The sequence below is a fragment of the Schistocerca gregaria genome, chromosome 3 (genome assembly GCF_023897955.1).
Source record: "Schistocerca gregaria isolate iqSchGreg1 chromosome 3, iqSchGreg1.2, whole genome shotgun sequence".
In the NCBI taxonomy this organism is placed as follows: Eukaryota; Metazoa; Arthropoda; class Insecta; order Orthoptera; family Acrididae; genus Schistocerca; species Schistocerca gregaria.
This window is the reverse complement of record NC_064922.1, coordinates 847,820,026-847,843,713: the sequence shown is the minus strand read 5'-3', so window position 1 is coordinate 847,843,713 and position 23,688 is coordinate 847,820,026. Positions and strand designations below refer to the sequence as shown.

The 23,688-nt window shown below is 45.6% G+C and overlaps 1 protein-coding gene across 1 annotated transcript in view; it reads left to right on the top strand.

The window, feature by feature from the left end:
• LOC126354755 (sensory neuron membrane protein 2-like) overlaps window positions 1-23,688 on the top strand; it is a 354,832-nt gene that overhangs the window by 203,351 nt on the left and 127,793 nt on the right. The window lies entirely within an intron of this gene.

The window sequence follows — 23,688 nt, the reverse complement described above, 5'->3', positions numbered from 1 at the left end:
GTTCGACGTCCCTTCTTGAAAACGGGGATGACCTGTGCCCTTTTTCAATCTTTTGGTACGCTATGCTCTTCTAGAGGCCTACGATACACACCTGAAAGAAGGGGGGCAAGTTACTTCGCGTATTCTGTATAAAATCGAACTGGTATCCCATCAGGTCCTGTGGCCTTTCCTCTTTTGAGGGATTTTAATTGTTTTTTCTGTCCCTCTGTCATCTATTTCGATTTCTACCATTTTGTCATCTGTGTGACAATCTAGAGAAGGAACTACAGTGCAGTCTTCCTCTGTGAAACAGCTTTTGAAAAAGACATTTAGTATTGCGGCCTTTAGTCTGTCGTCCTCTGTTTCAGTACCATTTTGGTCACAGTGTGTCTGGACATTTTGTTTTGATCCACCTACCGCTTTGACATAGGACCAAAATTTCTTAGGATTTTCTGGCAAGTCATTACATAGAACTTTATTTTCGAATTCGTTGACCGCCTTGACTACATTTCGCTTCGTGTAATTTTTGTTTGTCTGCAAGGCTTTGGCTATGTTTATGTTGGCTGTGAAGTTCCCTTTGCTTCCGCAGCAGTTTTCTAACTCGGTTGTTGTACCACGGTGGCTCTTTTCCATCTATTACGATCTTGCTTGGCACATATCATCTAACGCATATTGTACGATGGTTTTGAACTTTGTCCACTGATCCTCAACACTATCTGTACTTGAGACAAAACTTTTGTGTTGAGCCATCAAGTACTCTGAAATGTGCTTTTTGTCACTTTTGCTAAACAAAAAAATCTTCCTACCTTTTTTAATATTTCTATTTACGGCTGAAATAATCGATGCAGTAACCACCATTACATATACGGAGAGAAAGCGTCAAAACGGTCAGACTGTAGAAGCAGGGCGCTGTCATCCCTACATAGTGGTTAGTTTTAAGTAAGGCGGATGAATCAGAAACATAACATGCTGAAACCTGTATGGGTGAGAGAAAAGAGTCTTGCAGAAGTTGGAATTTACGTACTAGTACTCGTATCTACATGTTCCCTTTCCTCAAGCACACTAGTGAAAAACTGTAACATCCAAAAAGCAACATTGACCTGTCAATGGCTGACTTAACCTTTTCAGTGGAAACGAAACTTTTTCCAGTGGCAAATTTCTTGTATCTACCGAAAATCAGACTATGAAATATCTGCTGAACGAAACGAATGTTCCGACTGTTCGCACTTCACTTCCCAAACAACTTCTCATTAAAAAAGCGATTTATGAAAAGATGTATTGCTGGAAAAGGACCTTTTTTCTTTTGCACTTTAGGAGTTTTTTTTCTAAAAAAATTAACTCGCAGTTTAGCAGCGGTGATACGTTGCCCTGTTAGATTCATCATAGTTGGTTTTTACTTCATGCCATACGCAGAGACACTAAAAACAATTCGATCAAATATCAGGCAAATTCTATCTTCCTACAATATCCTAAGTCTTTCCGCACTGATCCACAACGCCGAACACCAAATAAGATACAATCATACTATCTTCGCAGATATGTGATTTTTTAAAAATAAAACCGTCTAGATAGCTTAGTGAATTCATTTATTACGCCGTTTCGACCATTGGCATTATCAGATTTCAAAAAACTTATAACTTTCGAAATATGCTTGAATGGTAGTATTAAAAACCGTCCATCAACTTCATGATTAAGTGGCGCCTCAATTAGATATACGTTTTTAATGCTGACGCTCAACCTTGTTGTACAAATTCTACGGTTTTTGATACCTGAAGATGTCAGTAGCCGAAACAGTGCATATTAACATAGAAATTTACTAAGCGACGTAGAAAATTTTCCCCTTAAAACATTCACAGCGTTCACGAAATCATACAGGAAATTTATTTCCTTTATTAATAAGATGTATAATATTTTATAAATAGCTGGCTCCAGCAGGAGACGAATGCTCTTATCTCATACTGAGAGAGTGGTCGGCTACGGAGGTACGTGGGCTACTAAGAATGACGTGTGTCAAAAGTGGTGTAGACAGTAAACAGTAAACGTGAAAACACACTGTTAATCTCTGCAGAAAATAGTGAATGCGTTATTTTTTGGAAAAATCGAATGTAGTATTCCTGTTTTGAAACGATGTAGTCTCGTTCACACATGAGGCTCGCTTATTCTTGTGGCCTTTCGCATCGAACCGTCTAAGCGGAACAAATTTCTCACTGTTTGATTGCTAGCCTTGAAGTCCAGCACTGCTGTGAAGTTTGCAGAAAAAGTTCATCTTTCCTTGCATTGTTCACAGTACCGCCGACAATGCTGCCTAATTACGTACACATGGTGGGATTAATGGAACAGGGTTGGAAAATAATTCGTGCACATTAGGACAGGCAATCCAACTTAAACGTCCTTACACAGCATGGATGTTGTACGCTGGGTTGCCTTTCTTAAGGAGCACGAGTTATTTTCCAGGCCTCTTGTATTTTGCATACCCTATATGCCTAAATTGGCAGTGGTACATTTGTAGTGTAATTACACAACTGGAAATGGAAAAAAGAACACATTGACACCGGTGTGTCAGACCCACAATACTTGTTCCGGACACTGCGAGAGGGCTGTACAAGCAATGATCACACGCACGGCACAGCGGACACACCAGGAACCGCGGTGTTGGCCGTCGAATGGCGCTAGCTGCGCAGCATTTGTGCACCGCCGCCGTCAGTGTCAGCCAGTTTGCCGTGGCATACGGAGCTCCATCGCAGTCTTTAACACTGGTAGCATGCCGCGACAGCGTGGACGTGAGCCGTATGTGCAGTTGACGGACTTTGAGCGAGGGCGTATAGTGGGCATGCGGGAGGCCGGGTGGACGTACCGCCGAATTGCTCAACACGTGGATCGTGAGGTCTCCACAGTACATCGATATTGTCGCCAGTGGTCGGCGGAAGGTGCACGTGCCCGTCGACCTGGGACCGGACCGCAGCGACGCACGGATGCACGCCAAGACCGTAGGATCCTACGCAGTGCCGTAGGGGACCGCACCGCCATTTCCCAGCAAATTAGGGACACTGTTGCTCCTGGGGTATCGGCGAGGACCATTCGCAACCGTCTCCATGAAGCTGGGCTACGGTCCCGCACACCGTTAGGCCGTCTTCCGCTCACGCCCCAACATCGTGCAGCCCGCCTCCAATGGTGTCGCGACAGGCGTGAATGGAGGGACGAATGGAGACGTGTCGTCTTCAGCGATGAGAGTCGCTTCTGCCTTGGTGCCAATGATGGTCGAATGCGTGTTTGGCGCCGTGCAGGTGAGCGCCACAATCAGGACTGCATACGACCTAGGCACACAGGGCCAACACCCTGCATCATGGTGTGGGGAGCGATCTCCTACACTGGCCGTACACCTCTGGTGATCGTCGAGGGGACACTGAATAGTGCACGGTACATCCAAACCGTCATCGAACCCATCGTTCTACCATTCCTAGACCGGCAAGGGAACTTGCTGTTCCAACAGGACAATGCACGTCCGCATGTATCCTGTGCCACCCAACGTGCTCTAGAAGGTGTAAGTCAACTACCCTGGCCAGCAAGATCTCCGGATGTGTCCCCCATTGAGCATGTTTGGGACTGGATGAAGCGTCGTCTCACGCGGTCAGCACGTCCAGCACGAACGCTGGTCCAACTGAGGCGCCAGGTGGAAATGGCATGGCAAGCCGTTCCACAGGACTACATCCAGCATCTCTACGATCGTCTCCATGGGAGAATAGCAGCCTGCATTGCTGCGAAAGGTGGATATACACTGTACTAGTGCCGACATTGTGCATGCTCTGTTGCCTGTGTCTATGTGCCTGTGGTTCTGTCAGTGTGATCATGTGATGTATCTGACCCCAGAAATGTGTCAATAAAGTTTGCCCTTCCTGGGACAATGAATTCACGGTGTTCTTATTTCAATTTCCAGGAGTGTATTTTAGATGCTAGAACCCCACTACGCACAGCATCATGTTCCAACTATCTCTATCTACACACCATGGACTTACTAACCTTTAGCATTTTGATTGTTCATTCCACCATTTTTTCCACGAGCAGTCTCACTTATTTCTCCTTCTCACCATGAACAAATTTAATGATGTTAAGAGCAAGCCATCGCAGCTACACATGAACGTATTATCCGTGGTCACTTTCTGTGCGGTAACAACTCTCTCTACGTTGAACTGTAGCGTGGTAGCTGTAATTGATCGCGTGATCAAGCTAGTCCGCCCTGAGACCGGTTCTACAATTCACTTCGTCCTCTAATGCAGTGTAGTGTTGTGTCTGTGTTGTTGTCATGGACGATTGGAAAGAGAATGGTACGTTTGATGAATAGCCCCGAAGGGGACACTGGGCGTAGCGTCCCCATCCGACGGATGGCCCACCATCAACACTGTATGCATTAAAGACCTGACGATTATCAAAACAGTTCAGTACGTTGCAATATTTTATATGTTCCAGCGACCAGGAGCCTTACGCAGCCATCTTTCCTCCATATCTGGTAAATTATCTGTGCTCCAGAATAGTTTATTAAATGAAAATGATAACATTCTTTCGCTACCAGGATTCGAACCAGCTACCTTCGAATCGAGCGCCTCTTCAGAAGCGTGTGTTACAGACCTCGGTTACGGAGCCAGTTATACACTGATCAGCCAGAACATTATGACCACCTACCTAACAGCCGGTATGTCGACCTTTGGCACGGATAACAGCGACGATGCGTCGTGGCATGGAGTCAATGGAGCCATGGTAGGTCGCCGGAAGGAGTTCGCACTGCTACACACACAAGTCACTTAATTTCCGTAAATTCCGAGGAGGGCGCCAATGAGCTCTGACACCACGTTGTCACATCCCAGATGCGTTCGATCAGTTTCAGATCTGGTGTGGGTGGGGGGCACCACATCAATTGCAACTCGGCACTGTGTTCCTCGAACTACTTCATTACACTCCTGACCTTGAGACATGGCGCATTATCTTGCTGAAAAATGCCACTGCCGTGGGGAAACATGATCGTCATGAAGGGGATTACGCGGTTTGCAATACTCCTTGGTACCTTGTACGAGCTGCACTGGCCCCATGGATGCCCATGTGATTGTTTCCCAGAGCACAAAGGACCCGCCGCCATCTTGTCTCCATCCCACAGTACAGGTGCCAAGGAGCTGTTCCCCCGGAAGACGGATTCGCACCCTCCCCTCGATATGATGAAGAAGGTGTGCGGATACATCAGACCATGTAGCGCTCTGCCACTGCTTCAACGTCCACTGCCGATGGTTACGTGCTCATTTCAGCTGTGGATGCCGAAGCTGTGGTGTTAACTTTGGCACATGCATGTGTCGTAGGCTGTGGAGGCCCATCGTTAGGAGTGTTCGGTGCGCTGTGTCTTGAGACACACTCGTGCTCTGCACAGCACTGAAGTCTGATGTTAGTTCCACCACAGTTCACCGCCAGTCCTGTTTTACCAGTCTGCCCAACCTACCGCGTCCGACATCTGTGGTGAGGGGTGGCCGGCCAACCTCACGACGCCTGTGGTTTCACCTTCATTCGGCCACATGTTGAAGACACTGACCACAGCACTCCTTGAACAGCTGACGTGCAGCTTTGGGAATCCTCGTGCTGAGCCACAAGGCCATTACAATCTGCCCTCGGTCAAACTCAGATAGATTGCGCGCCTTCCACATTCTACACGTGGACCACGTGTACCAATCCGTGTGTCTGACTAGCAGTCATTCGTCGCCAGGTGACGCTGTTGTCAAATGGTTCAAATGGCTCTGAGCACTATGGGACTTAACTTCTGAGGTCATCAGTCCCCTAGAAATTAGAACTACGTAAACCTAACTAACCTAAGGACATCACACACAGCCATGCCCGAGGCAGGATTCGAACCTGCGACCGTAGCGGTCGCGCGGTTCCAGACTGTAGCGCCTAGAACCGCTCGGCCGCAACGGCCGGCGACGCTGTTGTCTCCTGTACGTGTTTATATCTATACTACGTCGGTGGTCATAATGCCGTGGCTGATCAGTGTCTGTGTGTACAAGGCTTGGACACAAATTGCTGATGCGAGCGAAGCCCGCAGGTTGCGCCGTTGTGTTTGACCACAGACGGCACCTGTGCAGTGCCCTCAGGACGTTGCAAATGTCAGTCTTGTTCTTGTGAAAACCAAGTGAATTCGAAAATGGGCAAATTTTTCGTGCTAGTATAGTGTGTAATTCCGTAACCTAGCGAGCCGAAGTGTTCGGTGTTTATAGAGGAACCGTATAGAAGATTTATTGTGCATACAGGAAAAGCGGAAAAAGTGACATCGCGGACGAAACTGTGTGGTTGAGCGATCGTGACAGACGGTCACTGAAGAGGATTGTGACGAAAAATAAGATGACGACCTCTGCAAATGTCACTGCAAAACTGAATGTCGCACTAGCGAACCCTGTCAGCACCAAAACAACGTGAAGGGATCTGCCTAAGGAGCGAACTGCAAGGCGAGCTGGAATTCCAGAACCACTCGTCAGTGATGCAGATACCAGTAACAGGAAAAGCTGGAGCCGAAGCCACTATGGAGCAATGGAAGAAAGTCATTGGGACATATGAGTCTTGTTTCACACCGTTGGCGACCTCTGGGCGAGTTTTTCGTCGCAAGAGTGAAACATGGTGTGGGTTCGGTGATGATTTGGGCACCTTATGTCATGGTGTTCCATGGGCCCCATGGTTACTCTGCAAGGTCACATTGCTTTCAGCGCTTCACTGACCAATTTTGCTAGTCGGATGCATCCCTTAGTACATTTTTCATTCCCCAATGGTGACGCTCTGTTCAAGGGCGAAAGAACCCCTGTTTACGCAGCTCACATTGTCCAGCACTGCTTTCGTGAGCACTAGGGTGAATTGTCGCCCCCCCCCCCCCCCGCCCCATGCCAACCACAATCACGAAGTGTCGATATTATTGAGTCTTTGTGGTGTACTTTCGAGAGAAGGGTGCGTGGTCGCTATCCACCACCCCTATCGTTATCTGGGATTGTCACTATATTGCAGGAAGTATGGTAAAACATTCCCATGAAAACCGTTCAGGACCTTTACTTATCCACTCACAGACGACTGGAAACTGTTTTCGTCACCAAAAGGTTACCTACTGTAACCTCCCCCTCACTTATCGACCTTAATGACAGTGACAAACAGCGTGTACCTAATGGAAATTTGGGAAAAGCAATTGTCACCGAAATTAATCTGTCGGTAAAGAGGGTGGAAAGAGGGAGGAAAGAGGGAGGAAAGAGTTACATCTAAATGAAGGGAAAAATGCAAATGAAATTGCTGGAAATTAATTTTGAAAAGGGGTAAACTTAATAAAGAAAGTAAATGTGCGGTCGTTACGTTAACAATTAACTGGCGATAATTAGATATTTGAGATTTGGGGAAAATTACGGTCGCCAGTCCTATGGACAACTACTATAATAACTGAAAAAGAAAGTTTAATGTACATATAATTAGCACTAAAAGTGTGGCAACTGAAGGTTGACACGTGTTGTGTGAATACTGAATGTTTGTCAGAAGTAATAAATTTCGCTACACTCTGACTTAATTTAGCAAAAGAATTAATAAAATCTGAAAATTGAAAGTTAATTTAGTGACTGAAGTTAACAGTGAGCTTTGTTTCTGAAGCACTACGAAATTCAGTAAAATAAGGTTAGTCTTGGGCTACCTCAACAATCATTTCAAAAGCTACTTCAATCTACTCAATTTAGAAATACGAGATTTAACTTTGTACTTGAATTTAATGATTCTGAACAATTAACAATAGTAAAATTTAGTACGTTCCAAGCTGAGCTGCAGTCACAGGTAAGCTAAAATATGGTAACAAAACTCGCACTCTTAATTTGTGCTTGTGTAATCTAAATATTGTAGCCAGCTATGAATACTTTAACTGAACTTTGAAATTAAAGCAGTGAAATGGAATGGTATTACTTTAATGCTGGCGTTTGAATTTCAACGACACTCGGGTTCATTCGGGAAAAGGAAGGGATCCTGCTTGGTAATGCAATTGGGACAATGAGCAACAAAGGTTCATGCTTAGTTGCTGTAATTTTGTGAGACACATGGAAGAGTTTTAAAATCTGAGGTCTGCCATACAGTTCTAAAACTTTACGTGCTTCCAGTCTTCCTTGTTGGTTGATTGAAGGTTTGAAGCCGTCGGTCGAGGAGGTGGCGACAGTCACTGATTGTCGGCCGTCGCTGTTGCAGTAGCTTTGTGTTGGCTTTCCTTCTTCTCGACACGGTCACCAGGCGAAACGGGCTCTTGATGTGCGCCAGCTAATGCTTCCCGTCCGCGACACCGTGTCAGAAACTAACATAGCAAGTCGAGCGCAATTACATGCTGCCAAACCCCGAAAGCGCGGCAACTCGCGGGAGCGTCACACAACACACCTGCTCCACTGCCCTACTCCAGCCAGACTCTGCTGTGCCCGCGCTCCACGCAGCCGAGTTCACACTACCAAAGATCCTAAACACTTTGGTTCTCCACACGACCTATCGATGTATTCGTTCGATGCATAGTTTTCCCTAGGCAAGACCCAGCGCAAAAAATACAAATAGTATTTACAAAACATACCAATTATACATCGACATAAATGCATGTATGTACAAATAGTAAAAAAAATTACAATATACAAAGACACAGAACCGTCATATCTTCAGGTAACAAAATAACGAAAAAAATAGTAAAATAGATGGAAATAGGAGGATATGCATTTCCTGTGTTACACTACACAATATCAGGCGTGGTAATCATTGTGTTTTTGGCGTTTGGTTATTTTTGTCCACACCCCCTATATGGGTGGTTGTTTTTGTATCCCGCGTGGAAGGCGGAGCGTGGCTCCTGCTCCTGTGATCTACAAAATACGTCGAATGAAAGACGCGAGTAGGAGCAGGTGAGGTAAAGCACTTCGGTACTGCAGTTAAAGCTGTTTACTATAAGCAAAAACAAGTTAGTAAATGGTTACACAACTTGATGATGAGCATGTAGGTGCGAAGCCGTATTCCCGTCGCAAGTAGTACAAAGTCTCAATAGAATGCCAACACACTTTGAAGTTGAAGCGATGTTTCCAGGCCGTCTGCTCTTGATGAAAATGGGGAGAAAGGAGAGCGACGCTTGTTGAGCTGCACAGCGTCGGCTAGAGGGCGCTGTGGTCGGCGTAGTTCGTCCGCTCTCGTAGTGCAAACCTACGAGCGTGAACCTACTCTGTGGCATCGGAACTATCAATATCACAGTTGTTAAAGTAACCTCTGGCGTGCCACAGGGGAGTGTTATGGGACCATTGCTCTTCACGATATATATAAATAACCTATTAGATAGTGTCGGAAGTTCCATGCGGCTTTTCGCGGATGATGCTGTAGTATACAGGGAAGTTGCAGCATTAGAAAATTGCAGCGAAATGCAGGAAGATTTGCAACGGATAGGCACTTGGTGCAGGGAGTGGCAACTGACCCTTAACAGAGACAAATGTAATGTATTGCGAATGCATAGAAAGAAGGATCCTTTGTTGTACGATTATATGATAGCGCAACAAACACTCGAAGCAGTTACTTCTGTAAAATATCTGGGAGTATGCGTACGGAACGATTTGAAGTGGAATGATCATATAAAATTAGTTGTTGGTAAGGCGGTTGCCAGGTAGAGATTCATTGGGAGAGTCCTTAGAAAATGTAGTCCATCGACAAAGGAGGTGGCTTACAAAACTGTACCTGAGTATTGCTCATCAGTGTGGGATCCGTACCGTGTCGGGTTGACGGGGGAGATGGAGAAGGTCCAAAGAAGAGCGGCGCGTTTCGTCACAGGGTTATTTGATAAGTCTGATAACGTTACGGAGATGTTTAGCAAACTCAAGTGGCAGACTCTGCAAAAGAGGCGCTCTGCATCGCGGTGTAGCTTGCTGTCCAGGTTTTTAGAGGGTGCGTTTCTGGATCAGGTATCGAACATATTACTTCCCCTACTTATACCTCCCGAGGAGATCACGAATGTAAAATTAGAGAGATTCGAGAGCGCACGGAGGCTTTCCGGCAGTCGTTCTTCCCGCGAACCGTACGCGACTGGAAGGGGAAACGGAGGTAATGACAGTGGCACGTAAAGTGCCCTCCGCCACACACCGTTGGGTGAGTTGCGGAGCATAAATGTAGATGTAGGTGTTCTAACGGAAGAGTACCCGTATCACCTCAGAGGCGTTTAAAATTGTCCAATGTGTCTTATGAAGGGAGGGCACGACCTTAAATAGGTGGCTGCGTATCTCAGTGCGTCCCAAGAACAGCCGTGGAAGCTGCGTATCCGGTTCGGATTACGGCAAATTACTAAGCTTGGGGACCCTGAATTTCCACCAAGTGACGTCAAACATCCCCTTGGCTCGGCTGTTCTAAAACAATACCTTAGGAACTGTAGCGACTGTTGTTTCTTTTTTTTTTTTTTTTTAAAAAAAAAAAGAACTGCGCTGACGTACAGAGCTCCGGACAGTGCGTACTTCACTCACGGGAACAGGCTCCACTGGAAACCGGCAGCCGCCAGGCAGGAAGCCGGGTGGTTCCAGCGGGTGTCCAGCAGCCGCGCTCGGCCTGGAGGACGCGTCCACGCCCCGCCTGGAGTTGCGAAACGACTTTTCGCTTCTCACGCCCGCCGACACGCGAAGGCAGCGGGTTTAACGAGAGGAACGAGGAACCTCTGCCGGATGTTCAAGGACGCTGACTTCACGTAATTTCTTACTGGTGTTAAGGCAGTCCCAACAACTGTCTATGAGCTAAATGTAGCTCTCGTACAGTTAAGTAGTATAATAATACGAGACTGTTCGTTTATTCAGTCACTGTATTGCGTAGAGCCCACAAGGATGTGGAACGAATGAAGGTACACATTAACAAAATAAAATAACCCCTCAGAAACTTAATGTGTACTCTGCCGTTGCCGCCACCTAATTATAACTTAGTAAATTACCAGGAATGCCGCTACTTTTAAAAACATCTGCTGCTTCCTCATGTATATAAAGTAACTGCTGTTTGTCTTGCCTTTGTAACTTATCATTTACCCGATTCAGTACTACAATACACTACCATTCGCCAAGCAGCTTTATAATAAACAATGTTTGTCCTTGAATCTAATAACATAAACCAGTGATTTCCAACAGCGCTATGCCAGAGGGGTTCGCAAGATGCTGTTAGAATAAAAAATATATTAAATAAATTTCGTATTATAACAGATTTTTAGTTTTGGCCGCTTCCTGTATGAGCAGAGCTTCAGCGAACCCTAGCGTGTTCCTATAGCCAACTGACACTAGCACATTCTAGCGCAAAACTAGAATTAGATAGATGCAAATAGTTCTGCTCTATGCCGTTAGACTACTCGCGCTCCGTCTTTGCAGCTGATAACTGACAGTTACTTTACACAGAAACTCGCATTTCAGACGACAATCGGCTATTGTTAATTTATTTCCAGTGCTTTTACAGACCGCATTGTTTACATATTCAATATTCTGTATTAAAACATTAGTGTTTGTAAAACGTTGTTTTTTGGGGAAGCTACAGTTCGCGTAACCGTTGGTTAAAAAGTGGTTCGTTAAAACCTGAAAGGCTTACAGATGAGGAGGAAGATAATGCACCCAGATTTGAAGACAACGATTTTGAGCAGTAATCAAAAATTTAACAATAACAATGGTGGCTAAGTTGAAAAATTTTTAAGCTCAATATTTTTTCAATAATGAATATTCAGTGTTTTTTCTAAGTACCAAAACTAGAAAACGTATCAAAAGACTCTTAATTTGGGTTTTTTAGGTACTTAATACTGTGATTTGACAAGGTACCAATCATGCTCGATGAGAGGGTCCTCGAGAAAATTTTGTTGGGAACCCATGACATAAACTGTCAGAGCAACTAATGAGGTATTTTTTGAAATGTCTTTTAAAATGGTAGAAATTTATTTCTTGTCCCTTTCTACTAAACGGCAGTTCGTACATAAATGTCTACATCAGTATACACTGATGTGACAGAAGTCGTGGGACTGCGATATGCACATATACAGATGGCGGTAGTATCGCGTATGCAACCTATAAAGTTGCAGTGCATCGACGGAGCTGTCATTTGTACTTAGGAGATTCGCGTGAAAAAGTTTCCGACGTAATTATGGCCGCACAACTGAAATCAACAGACTTTAAACGCAAAATGGTAGCTGCAGCTAGATGCATTGGACATACTATTTCGGATGTCGTTAGGGAACCGAATATTCCGAGGGCCACAGCGCCAAGAGTGCGCCGAGAATACCAAATTTCAGGTGTTACCTCTCACCGCGGACAATGCAGTTACCAAGGTCTTCACTTAAAGACCGAGAGTAGCGGCGTTTTGCGTAGAGTTGTCAGTGCTAACAGACAAGCAACTCTAAGTGAAATAACAGGAGAAATCAATGTAGGACGTGCGACGAACGTATCCGCTAGTACAGTGCTTTGAGATTTGGAGTTAATGAGCTACGGCAGCAGACGACCGAAGCGAGTGCCTTTGCTAACAGCACGAGATCGCCTATAGCATCTCTGCTGGACATATCGGTTGGAGCCTAGACGACTGGAAAACCGTGGCTTCGTGAGATGAGTCCCTTTTTCAGTTGGTAAGTGCTGATGGTAGGGTTCGAGGGTGGCAGATAGCGCATGGAGCACGGACCCAAGTTGTCAACAAAGCACTGTGGAAAGTGGTGGTGGTTCCATAATGTTGTGGCTTGTGCTTACAGTGAATGGACTGGATCCTGTGGACCATCTGAATCGATCGTTGACTGGTAACTGTTATGTTCACTGCTTGGAGACCATTTAGAACCATTCGTGACTTCATGTTCCGAAACATCGATGGAGCTTTTGTGGATGACAATGCGTCATGTCACCTGCCCACAAGTGGTCGTGATTGGTTTGAAGAACATTCTCGACAATTCGAGTGAATGATTTATCGCCCGACTTGAATCACACCGAACATTTATGGGACGTAATTGCGAGGTCAGGTGGTGTAAAAAATAATGCATCGGCAGCACGTTCCAATTATGAACGGATATAGAGGCAGCATGGTTCAGTATTCCTGCAGAGGACTTCCAATGACTTGCTGAGTCTATGCAACATCGCGTTGCTGCATTGCCTAGAGCAAAAGGAGGTCCGACGCGATATTAGGAGGTATCCAATGACTTTTGTTACGTCGGTGTAAAGTGACTGTTGTTTGTCTTCTGTTCACTGCTTAATATACTACTTGCTGATTAGCTTTGCAATACACACTGTAACTTTCCAAATAGTTTACATGAATTTTTTTGTCCTTGAATCTAATGAAATAATCCGTCAGAGCGGCTAATGGGCAATTAAAAAAATTGAAAAGTAAGAGATTCCATATTTTCTCCCGTTATATTACACATTACTTTGTACACAACAGAAAAGTCTACATGCAATTTTGGTGTCTTGCACCGCAATTGCGTGAACATTTCAACTGCTACTGAGTTTTACCGTCGGTAACAAAAGCCATTACGTAGTTAATTTACTGGGTATTAAGTATAAGAGTTCCAACACCTTTGAAGAGGCCTGAACTGATTCTTATCTAAAAGACTCATGTTATTTCATTGGGAAACTCAAGGGACTAACGTTGGCTCCTGAGGATATTCTTGTCACTTTTGACATAGTGTCTTTATTTACGGTGGTTCCGCTTAATGAAGTTATGCTTTACATAGCGGATGTTTTCCCAGCCGATTTGACTGCTCTTTTCAGACACTGTCTCACGTCTTATCAGTTCCAGTGGGAGGATGAGTTTATGAGCAGGTTGATGGTGTGGCCACGGATAACCCATTGAGTCGTACGATCGCTAATTTTTACATGGAAAAATTCGAACAATTAGCTCTGGAAAAAGCGAATAAGAAACGATGTTGAGAGTATCGATACGTGGGTGATACATTTGTAGTTTGTTCATATGGGAAAAAAGCTTTAGAGGAGTTCTTTTGTTATTTAAATAGTATAAATCCTAAAATCCAACGTACCATGGATGGAGAAAGACAATGCAATATGCTTCTTGGGTGTCTTCGTTATGAGACAGACTGATGGCAGTTTGAAACAAAGTCTTTCGGAAGGTTACACATACCGACAGATACTTGCATAAGGGTTCCAATCACCATACACAACAGAAAAGAGGTGTAATTAAAAGTCTGGTGGACATAGCTGAAAGTATTTGTGCGCCAGAATACCTGGACGCCGAGTTAAAACATCTAAAGCAGGCTTTTGATAAGAATGGGTACTCTAGTAAGGAAATAGAGTTTTGCGACCGAAACATAAGAGGCCTAAGGACAACGATAGGACACAGCGATGGAAGAACACGGTTTCTCCACTCTTCATCAAAAAAGTAAAGGATCCAATCGGCAAGATTTTAAGGAAACATAACGTTCGACCGATTTTAAGACCAACTAAGAAAATAAGCCAAGCTCTTCGATCCGTTAAGGATAAACGTCCCCTCTATCTGCAAGTGGTGTACACAAGATTCCGTTAAAATGGCTCTGAGCACTATAGGACTCAACTGCTGTGGTCATCAGTCTCCTAGAACTTAAGGACATCACACACAGCCATGCCCGAGGCAGGATTCGAACCTGCGACCGTAGCCATCGCGCAGTTCCAGACTGTAGCGCCTAGAACCGCTCGGCTTCAACGGCCGGCGACGCTGTTGTCTCCTGTACGTGTTTATATCTATACTACGTCGGTGGTCATAATGTCGTGGCTGATCAGTGTCTATGTGTACAAGGCTTGGACACAAATTTGGAAACACCGTGAGCAATGCATGCTTGAACATAAATGCAGATGCGAGCGAAGCCCGCAGGTTGCGCCGTTGTGTTTGACCACAGACGGCATCTGTGCAGTGCCCTCAGGACGTTCCGGACTGCGCGCCTAGAACCGCTAGACCACCGCGGCCGGCAAAAGATTCCGTGTACATGTGGTAGGGTCTACATTGGAACTACAAAGAGAAGTGTGAATACACTGTCGAAGGAACTTAAAAGTCTTTGCCGACTAGGGAAAACTGACAAGTCAGCTGTGGCGGAACATGCTTTTCAGTCGGGTGATCACGTTGTGAAATTTTCGGTAACTGAAGTTTTATGTACTATGACGAACTATTATCCACAGCTATATAGATAAGCCATCGAAATATATAGACATGGGGAATATTTTAAGAGAAGATATATAACACAGCGATATATGGACAGTGGCGCTACAGAATCGATGAGAAATTTTTATCTTTCTCGTACTATGATCGCTAATTATATTTTATCCTTGACAAGGTTTATCTTTGCTATCAGGTGAAATACAGACCACGCCCACTTTCCATGGTATTTAGGCCGTTCTTCGACGTCTGACTCGTCAGTCCGCAAGACAGCACAACCAGGAGCACCTCCGAAGATGTTCAACGTATCTTTGGAAGAAACGTCAGTGGTAGAAGAGTTCCATGGGCCACGGCCGTACATCCCGGAAGAATCATCGGCATCTGAAACATCCGGTCGTGAAAGCCTTCCTTGTATGAAAAGAAGTGAAGCAAGCAAAAATCATGATAGGATGTCTTTGTAACTTCGTACAGATACGCACCATCGGTGGGTACGTAAATGATTCGGGTTGCAATTCTCTGTAACAGATAGAGTGGCCACCAGAGTGCGTTAGTGTTGACGTGTTTACCGTTCTTACCAGGCCTGGTAGCGTCTATAAAGGTGATAAACAGTGAAAGATGGTGTGTGTTCGCTGTGAAGAGCCCTCGGATGCTGCGTACTCGTGTGAGACAGTGTTGCCAGCACCCAACAGCGTTTGAGAGGGGCCTTATGATGGTCGATTCATGTAATATCCAAATTTGTGGGGAGGGGGCTTCGGTTGTGACAGTGGCCTGATGTTGAACTGTATAGGAACGTGAGTTCAGACATACTCGTAATTAAGTTTCTGATCGAACACGTATTGTTACCACAGGGGAGGATCACAATATTGTGCAACATACTCCCTTCACTTCGGCATCTGTCCGCCCCCGGTAGCTGAGTGGTCAGCGCGACAGAATGTCAATCCTAAGGGCTCGGGTTCGATTCCCGGCTGGTTCGGAGATTTTCTCCGCTCAGGGACTGGATGTTGTGTTGTCCTAGTCATCATCATTTCATCCCTATCGACGCGCAAGTCGCCGACGTGGTGTCAGTTCGAAAGACTTGCACCCGGTGAACGGTATGCCCGACGGGAAGCCCTAGCCACACAACATTTACATTTACTCCTGCATCTGTCACGAGAAAATAAGTAATGGACCAGCTGCAACATTATGTGTCATCCCACATCATTGGTCGCAGTGTGGAAGCAGCAAGTCAAGACATTATCGTCCAGTGCGTAGGCTACCGTTAAAAACACAACACAGATGGCTGCTTTTGCGGTGGTGCTTACCTTCTAATACCTTGGAAAGGCATAGCTGTGTTACTTCTGAGGTCATGATGTGGGGCGCGATCTGGCATAAATTCAGGTCACGCCTAGTAGTGATTCAGGGAGCTCTGACGGCATAACGATCCTCCGTACTCATGTGTTACCACTAATGCGATAGTGCCATGGTGCCATTTTCTAGCAGGACAATTTTCTAACATGAACAGTCTTGATGGCTGGGACTGCAGTGAAAGAATTGTCTTGAAATGTCATTGTTAGTAAGGTTCCAGTATCACTGCTTAAAACATTTATTGATTATTACGACAGTTTCGGAAGATTTCAATTTTCCAGCACATATACGTTGTCCTGACGAATATATACTGGAGAGCCAAGGAACTGGTACACTTGCCTAATATCGAGTAGGATCCCGGCGAGCACGCAGAAGTGCCGCAACACGAAGTGGCATAGCCTCGAGTAATGTCTGAAGTAGTGCTGGAGGGAACTGACACCAGTGAATCCTGCAGGGCTATCCATAAATCCGTAAGAGTACGAGGGGGTCGAGATCTCTTCTGAACATCACGTTGCAATGCAACCCAGATATGACCAAAATGTTCATGTCTGGTGAATTTGATGGCTAGCGGAAGTATTTAAACTCAGAAGAGTCTTCCTCGAGCCACTCAGTAGTAATTCTGCAGGTGTGGGCTGTCGCATTGTCCTGGTGGAATTGCCCAAGTCCGTCGGACTGTGCAGTGGGCTTGAATGGATGCAGCCGATCAGATAGGATGTTTATGTAATCGTCACCTGTCAGAGTCGTGTCTAGACGTATCAGGGGTCCCATATCACTCCAACTGCACACGCAACACAGTATTGCAGAGCCTCCAGCACCTTGAACAGCTCCCCCGTTGACATGCAGGTCCATGGGTTCATGAGATTGTCTCCATACCCGTACACGTCCATCCACTGGATACAATTTGAAAGATACTCGTCCAACCAGGCAACATGTCTCCAGTCGTCAACAGTCCAATGTCGGTGTTGACGGGCCCAGGCGAGGCGTAAACCTTTGTGTCGTGCAGTCATCAACCATACACGAGTGGGCCTTCGGCTCCGAAAGCCCATATCGATGATGTTTCGTTGAATGGTTCCCACGCTGACACCTGCTGATGGCCCGGCATTGAAACCTGCAACAATTTGGGGAAGGATGTCAGTTCTGTCACGTTGAACAATTCTCTACAGTCGTCGTTGGTCCCGTTCTTGCAGATTTTTTTTCCGGCCATAGCGATGTTGGAAATTTGATGTTTTTCCGGATTCCTGGTATTCGCAATACATTCGTGAAATGGTCATATGGAAAACTCCTCACTACATCGCTACTTAGGAGATGCTGTGTTCCATCGCTCGTGCACCAACAATAACACGTTCAAACTCACTTAAATCTTGATAACATGCCCTTTTAGCAGCAGTAACCAGTCTAACAACTGAGCCAGGCACTTGTTGTGTTACGTTGGCGTTGTCGACCGCAGCGCCGTATTCTTTCTGTTTACATACACTCCTGGAAATGGAAAAAAGAACACATTGACACCGGTCTGTCAGACCCACCATAATTGCTCCGGACACTGCGAGAGGGCTGTACAAGCAATGATCACACGCACGGCACAGCGGACACACCAGGAACCGCGGTGTTGGCCGTCGAATGGCGCTAGCTGCGCAGCATTTGTGCACCGCCGCCGTCAATGTCAGCCAGTTTGCCGTGGCATACGGAGCTCCATCGCAGTCTTTAACACTGGTAGCATGCCGCGACAGCGTGGACGTGAACCGTATGTGCAGTTGACGGACTTTGAGCGAGGGCGTATAGTGGGCATGCGGGAGGCCGGGTGGACGTACCGCCGAATTGCTCAACACGTGGGGCGTGAGGTCTCCACAGTACATCGATGTTGTCGCCAGTGGTCGGCGGAAGGTGCACGTGCCCGTCGACCTGGGACCGGACCGCAGCGACGCACGGATGCACGCCAAGACCGTAGGATCCTACACAGTGCCGTAGGGGACCGCACCGCCACTTCCCAGCAAATTAGGGACAGTGTTGCTCCTGGGGTATCGGCGAGGACCATTCGCAACCGTCTCCATGAAGCTGGGCTACGGTCCCGCACACCGTTAGGCCGTCATCCACTCACGCCCCAACATCGTGCAGCCCGCCTCCAGTGGTGTCGCGACAGGCGTGAATGGAGGGACGAATGGAGACGTGTCGTCTTCAGCGATGAGAGTCGCTTCTGCCTTGGTGCCAATGATGGTCGTATGCGCGTTTGGCGCCGTGCAGGTGAGCGCCACAATCTGGACTGCATACGACCGAGGCACACAGGGCCAACACCCGGCATCATGGTGTGGGGAGCGATCTCCTACACTGGCCGTACATCTCTGGTGATCGTCGAGGGGACACTGAATAGTGCACGGTACATCCAAATCGTCATCGAACCCATCGTTCTACCATTCCTAGACCGGCAAGGGAACTTGCTGTTCCAACAGGACAATGCACGCCCGCATGTATCCCGTGCCACCCAACGTGCTCTAGAAGGTGTAAGTCAACTACCCTGGCCAGCAAGATCTCCGGATGTGTCCTCCATTGAGCATGTTTGGGACTGGATGAAGCGTCGTCTCACGCGGTCTGCACGTCCAGCACGAACGCTGGTCCAACTGAGGCGCCAGGTGGAAATGGCATGGCAAGCCGTTCCACAGGACTACATCCAGCATCTCTACGATCGTCTCCATGGGAGAATAGCAGCCTGCATTGCTGCGAAAGGTGGATATACACTGTACTAGTGCCGACATTGTGCATGCTCTGTTGCCTGTGTCTATGTGCCTGTGGTTCTGTCAGTGTGATCATGTGATGTATCTGACCCCAGGAATGTGTCAATAAAGTTTGCCCTTCCTGGGACAATGAATTCACGGTGTTCTTATTTCAATTTCCAGGAGTGTATAATATCTCTGTACTTGAATATGCATGGCTAGAGCAGTTTCTTTGGCGCTTCAGTGTATATATTTAAGGGCAACGTAGGCGAAAATGGAAATTTTCCGAAACGATTATCGTAATGATCAATAAATTTTTTAAGCAGTCATGCTGAAGCCTTACTTAGAAAGCTTTCGTGATGTTGTGGTACTTGTGTGACCAGCAAGATGTCTAGAACTAACACACACAGAATACTTGTGCGATCAGCTCGCACTTCAACTACTTCCCGTTGCCATTATCCAGGATATCAAGGACGACTTAAAACACTTGTTTTTGTGCTTGCCTCATGACAGGACAAAACAGCTGTATGACAATCAATGAGGTGCATGCAGGCCAGAGCCGTTGCGACATCTTCGTGATAAATGGGATCAGATTGCTAAGTTATTTGTAAGTTTGATTCGATTTTGTAATCACTCAAATAACATCGCGTACCATTTCAGCCAGTGAAGTTTCATTTCATTTTCTCCTCCCCTTCTGGGTGCTTTACTTTTTTTTGTGACGCGTTGTTGTTGCTGTAACAAACGGACCGAACAGTGCATGCCACCATCAGCCAATACCTGTTGCATTCCATTCGTGCAGAGAGGCAGCGAAAAGCGGTTGCAATCAAGCAGGAGTACCGGTTCCAGTTTAATTTATTTCCCCAACCGGTTTCTGTCTGGCAGCCACTAGCGAACACCAACTTGAATAAAAACTATACCATTAACAAGTCTCGCGAAAATCAACGTCTCTCTGGAACAGTTCTTTTTACGCCTGTGAAGACTCTTCTTATTAAAAATACGCTTTTTATGCTGCTTTTCGATGACTTCTGCCTAGTAAAATCAGTTCATGGAAATAAAGGGTAACTTGTTCGGAGAAGGAAAGATATCGCACTGGCAACCTGGCAGTCTTGCTTTTGTTAAGCTCACAATTTTATAAGCGAATTTATTTTATCAAGCTTGAGAATCTTCTGTACTGTAATAAAACGCTCACTGGAATAAACGTCTGTCACCTCTGGCAAAAGCGCACAACGGTGGCCTTGCCGTGCTGTGGATGGTGTTAGATCGGTACGAGGAAATATTTCAAAAGCAATACTGCGATCCATGCAGAGTTCAATACATGATAGTAATAACTGCAACAACTACTGCCATATTATTTTTTATACACAAATTGAATGAGTAGGAGGAATTTTGTGAAATAGCCTTAAGCGGTGTAAAAAATAAGAAATAAATAAATAAAAGAAACGAATAAAGACTTTAAGTTACTATATTCGAAAAATAGATTACGCAGATCTTAATTATTCCAGAATGTCTGTTCTCAATAAACTTGTCTCTGGCGACGACAAAGATACGAATATTACTCTCAATGTATGCATACACAAGTCTGAAAAATGCCTCCAGTGCGCAAGCAACAAAAAGGCAAATCACCAAAAAATCCTCAGTCAATACCAAAATTGTTCTCCGGTGCCATCAGCACAATCACGGCAGGCTGCGAGCTCTCGTGTCGCGCGGCTTCTTTCCGCCGCTCGCTGCGTCCGACCACTCCCGAGTGCTCTCAACAGCTGTTCGCTCGCCACTACTCGCGATAATAGCATCTCAGACTCAGAATCTGTATATGCACATCACATCTGACTGAACTGTCATCTTTGCAGAGAAGTGTTAACTCCCATCTACCATCGCAGAGTGAATGGGCAGGCAACCTGGAACGTATCGAAGTAGGTGGACTGATGATTTAATGTATTGTGAGAGAACAATCTGCCCCGCCGCAACTACCTAACCGACATTGATCAAAGGCGAGCGCTATGCCTTGTCAGTAACAGTAGGTTTGCAGCAATTGTTGCTGTAAGTGAACGCAATTCCGAACGGAGAATCTGAAGAGAACTGCTTGCAATTGAAATTTGAAGTAGGGCACTTCGAAAAAGGCCACCGTTCTCAGCCACACACAAAGCTTCCCGTCTTCAGTGGTCCAAACAGGAACCCGACTGCAGCTTAACTGGAGGTATCTAGTGTGGTCGGTCGAATCGCGACTTCGCTTCTTTTTCAAGTGTCATATGACGTCCAGTACAGCTACGGCACAAGCGTTTAACCTGCCCTGTGTGGACGCTGTACTTTATGAGGCTGGATATTCCGGAATTTGGTGGGAAATGAGGATGAAATCGAACGTACACCTTGGTCTTCTTCTGTGTCAGAACTGCGATCCATTCACAGCAGTCTGTAAACGGGAAACAAACTATTGAAGGACCCTTAAACTACGTCTAACATCTCTCGATATACAGGGTGTATCAAAAAACAATCATTCACTTTAAAAAAATCGTAACTATTATGTTATTTGAGATGTGTGCGTGAACAGCGTATTGTTGGAAAGAGCAGACTCTCGTGTTTTACATGGTTCCCGCTAGGTAGCACCAGTGTGGGCCCACTTCAGTTTTAGTAAAAATGGTGTCTGGACAACATGAAGCGTTTTGTGTTCTATGTTTTGCGTAATACGAGTAAGTAATAACTATTCAGCTTGACTTTGTGCAAGATACAGTGAGGATCCTCCTACAGCACAGAGCATTGGACGATGGCATGAACAATTCCGAGAAAAAGGTTGTTGTGTAAAGGCAAATCGCCGGGCAGTCCCCGAGTGTTTGACACATACGTCGAACGCATCCGCCATAGTTTCACAAGGAGTCCGCAGAAATCCGTTCGCCGTGCATCTCGACAGCTCAACATGCCTCCGATGTCCGTCGGCGTGTGTTGCGTCGATGTTTACACAGGAAACCATAGAAAATTCATGTTGACAGAATCTTTCGTCGGTTCCTGGTAGATCAACATTATAATAAATGAAAAGCACCAGTTTGCTTTTGTTCTACAATATTACTTTTATTGTGTTAAGCGGTTTTCGGCTTACAAGGCCATCTTCAGAGATTTACTGAGTATTGTCAATGTGACAGTTAACAGAATAAAAATAGTATTGTAGAACAAAACCAAACTGGTGCTTTTCATTTATCATGCGAAATTCAGCTACTGTAAGCTCTTCGTGAAGGTGTCAAACAACAACGTGTGGAGTTCCATAATTTCGTTCTTGGCGAGATGGATGACGACTGTTTTCTTCCACGTTTAGTTTATAGTGACGAGGCAACATTCCATTTAAACGAATAGCTGAACCGTCATAATGCTATAATATGAGGTAAGGAACAACCACGTGAAGTTGTAGAACATGATATGGACTCCAAAATTCAGTGTGTTTTGTGCAGTTTCGCTGGATTTTTTTTTGCCGTGAACATTTTTAGAAGAAGCACATATCTCGATATGCTGGAGAACTTCATTTACCATCAGGATGGGGCACCGCCACGCTGGCATCTGGAAGTGCGGGAATTTTTAAATCAAACGGTTGAACAATGGATCGGTCCCACTGGATCAAATGATTCAGTCTTACATTACTGGCCTCCAAGGTCACCTGGTAGACTGTATGTGATTTTTTGTGGGAATTTATGAAAGACTGTTTATTTGTCTCCATTACCAACAGCAATGAATGACGTGGTACATCGCTTAACGGCAGCTGTGGAAGCTGTAACTCAAGACATGTTCTCTGCAGCGTGGGAACAATTTGAATATCGCATTGACATATTCCGTGCATCTCAAGGAGGCCATATTGGACACTCATGGAAGGGTAGGAAAAGAACTTTTTGAGTTTCCTGTTCATTAAAAAACCGTCGTTGTTTATGTTTATTAGTTTCAAAAATATTGATGTGCTAAATCGATGATTCTTGTTGATACACCTTGAATTACTGTAGTGTCTTTGTGAGGATCCCACTGGCTGCTATTTATTATTAACAGGAGCTCCAGGAAGTTGTACATGCCAAAGATGACTCTAACCGTACTTTGTTACTGCGGGAGCGTCATCTCTTACTGTGGCACTGAGTGGTGGCTGGTAGTCATTTCTCAGGCTGCTCCATCGTGCGGCGAGGCCACTGGCCGAGAACAGGCGAGCAGCACCCTCTTCTAGAGAGCTTACTGTTGGTTATGGTTGAAGTGTAGCTACTCGAAGAGGTCCAGTGTGGGCCGTAATTACCGTATGGCAGCGAAACTTGTTAGTATGCTGATGCATTAAAGCGTAATCGATACACGCTGGAAAAAAAATAGTTCCAGTTTTGGCCACCAGGTGCAAATCTCATGCTGTGAAAGCAACGAAGACGTATAGAAACGTTTCCGTATCTAATGGAATAGGAACTGGACGTGGGCAGAAAACGCCAAATAAGTAAGAAGAAAATAATATTGATTTCATTATTAACTGCAGCTTACACAGTTTGTTCAGTATAAGCAATGGAGGCGTCGAAGAGGTGCAGCATCCGTAAAACGACGTGGTCAA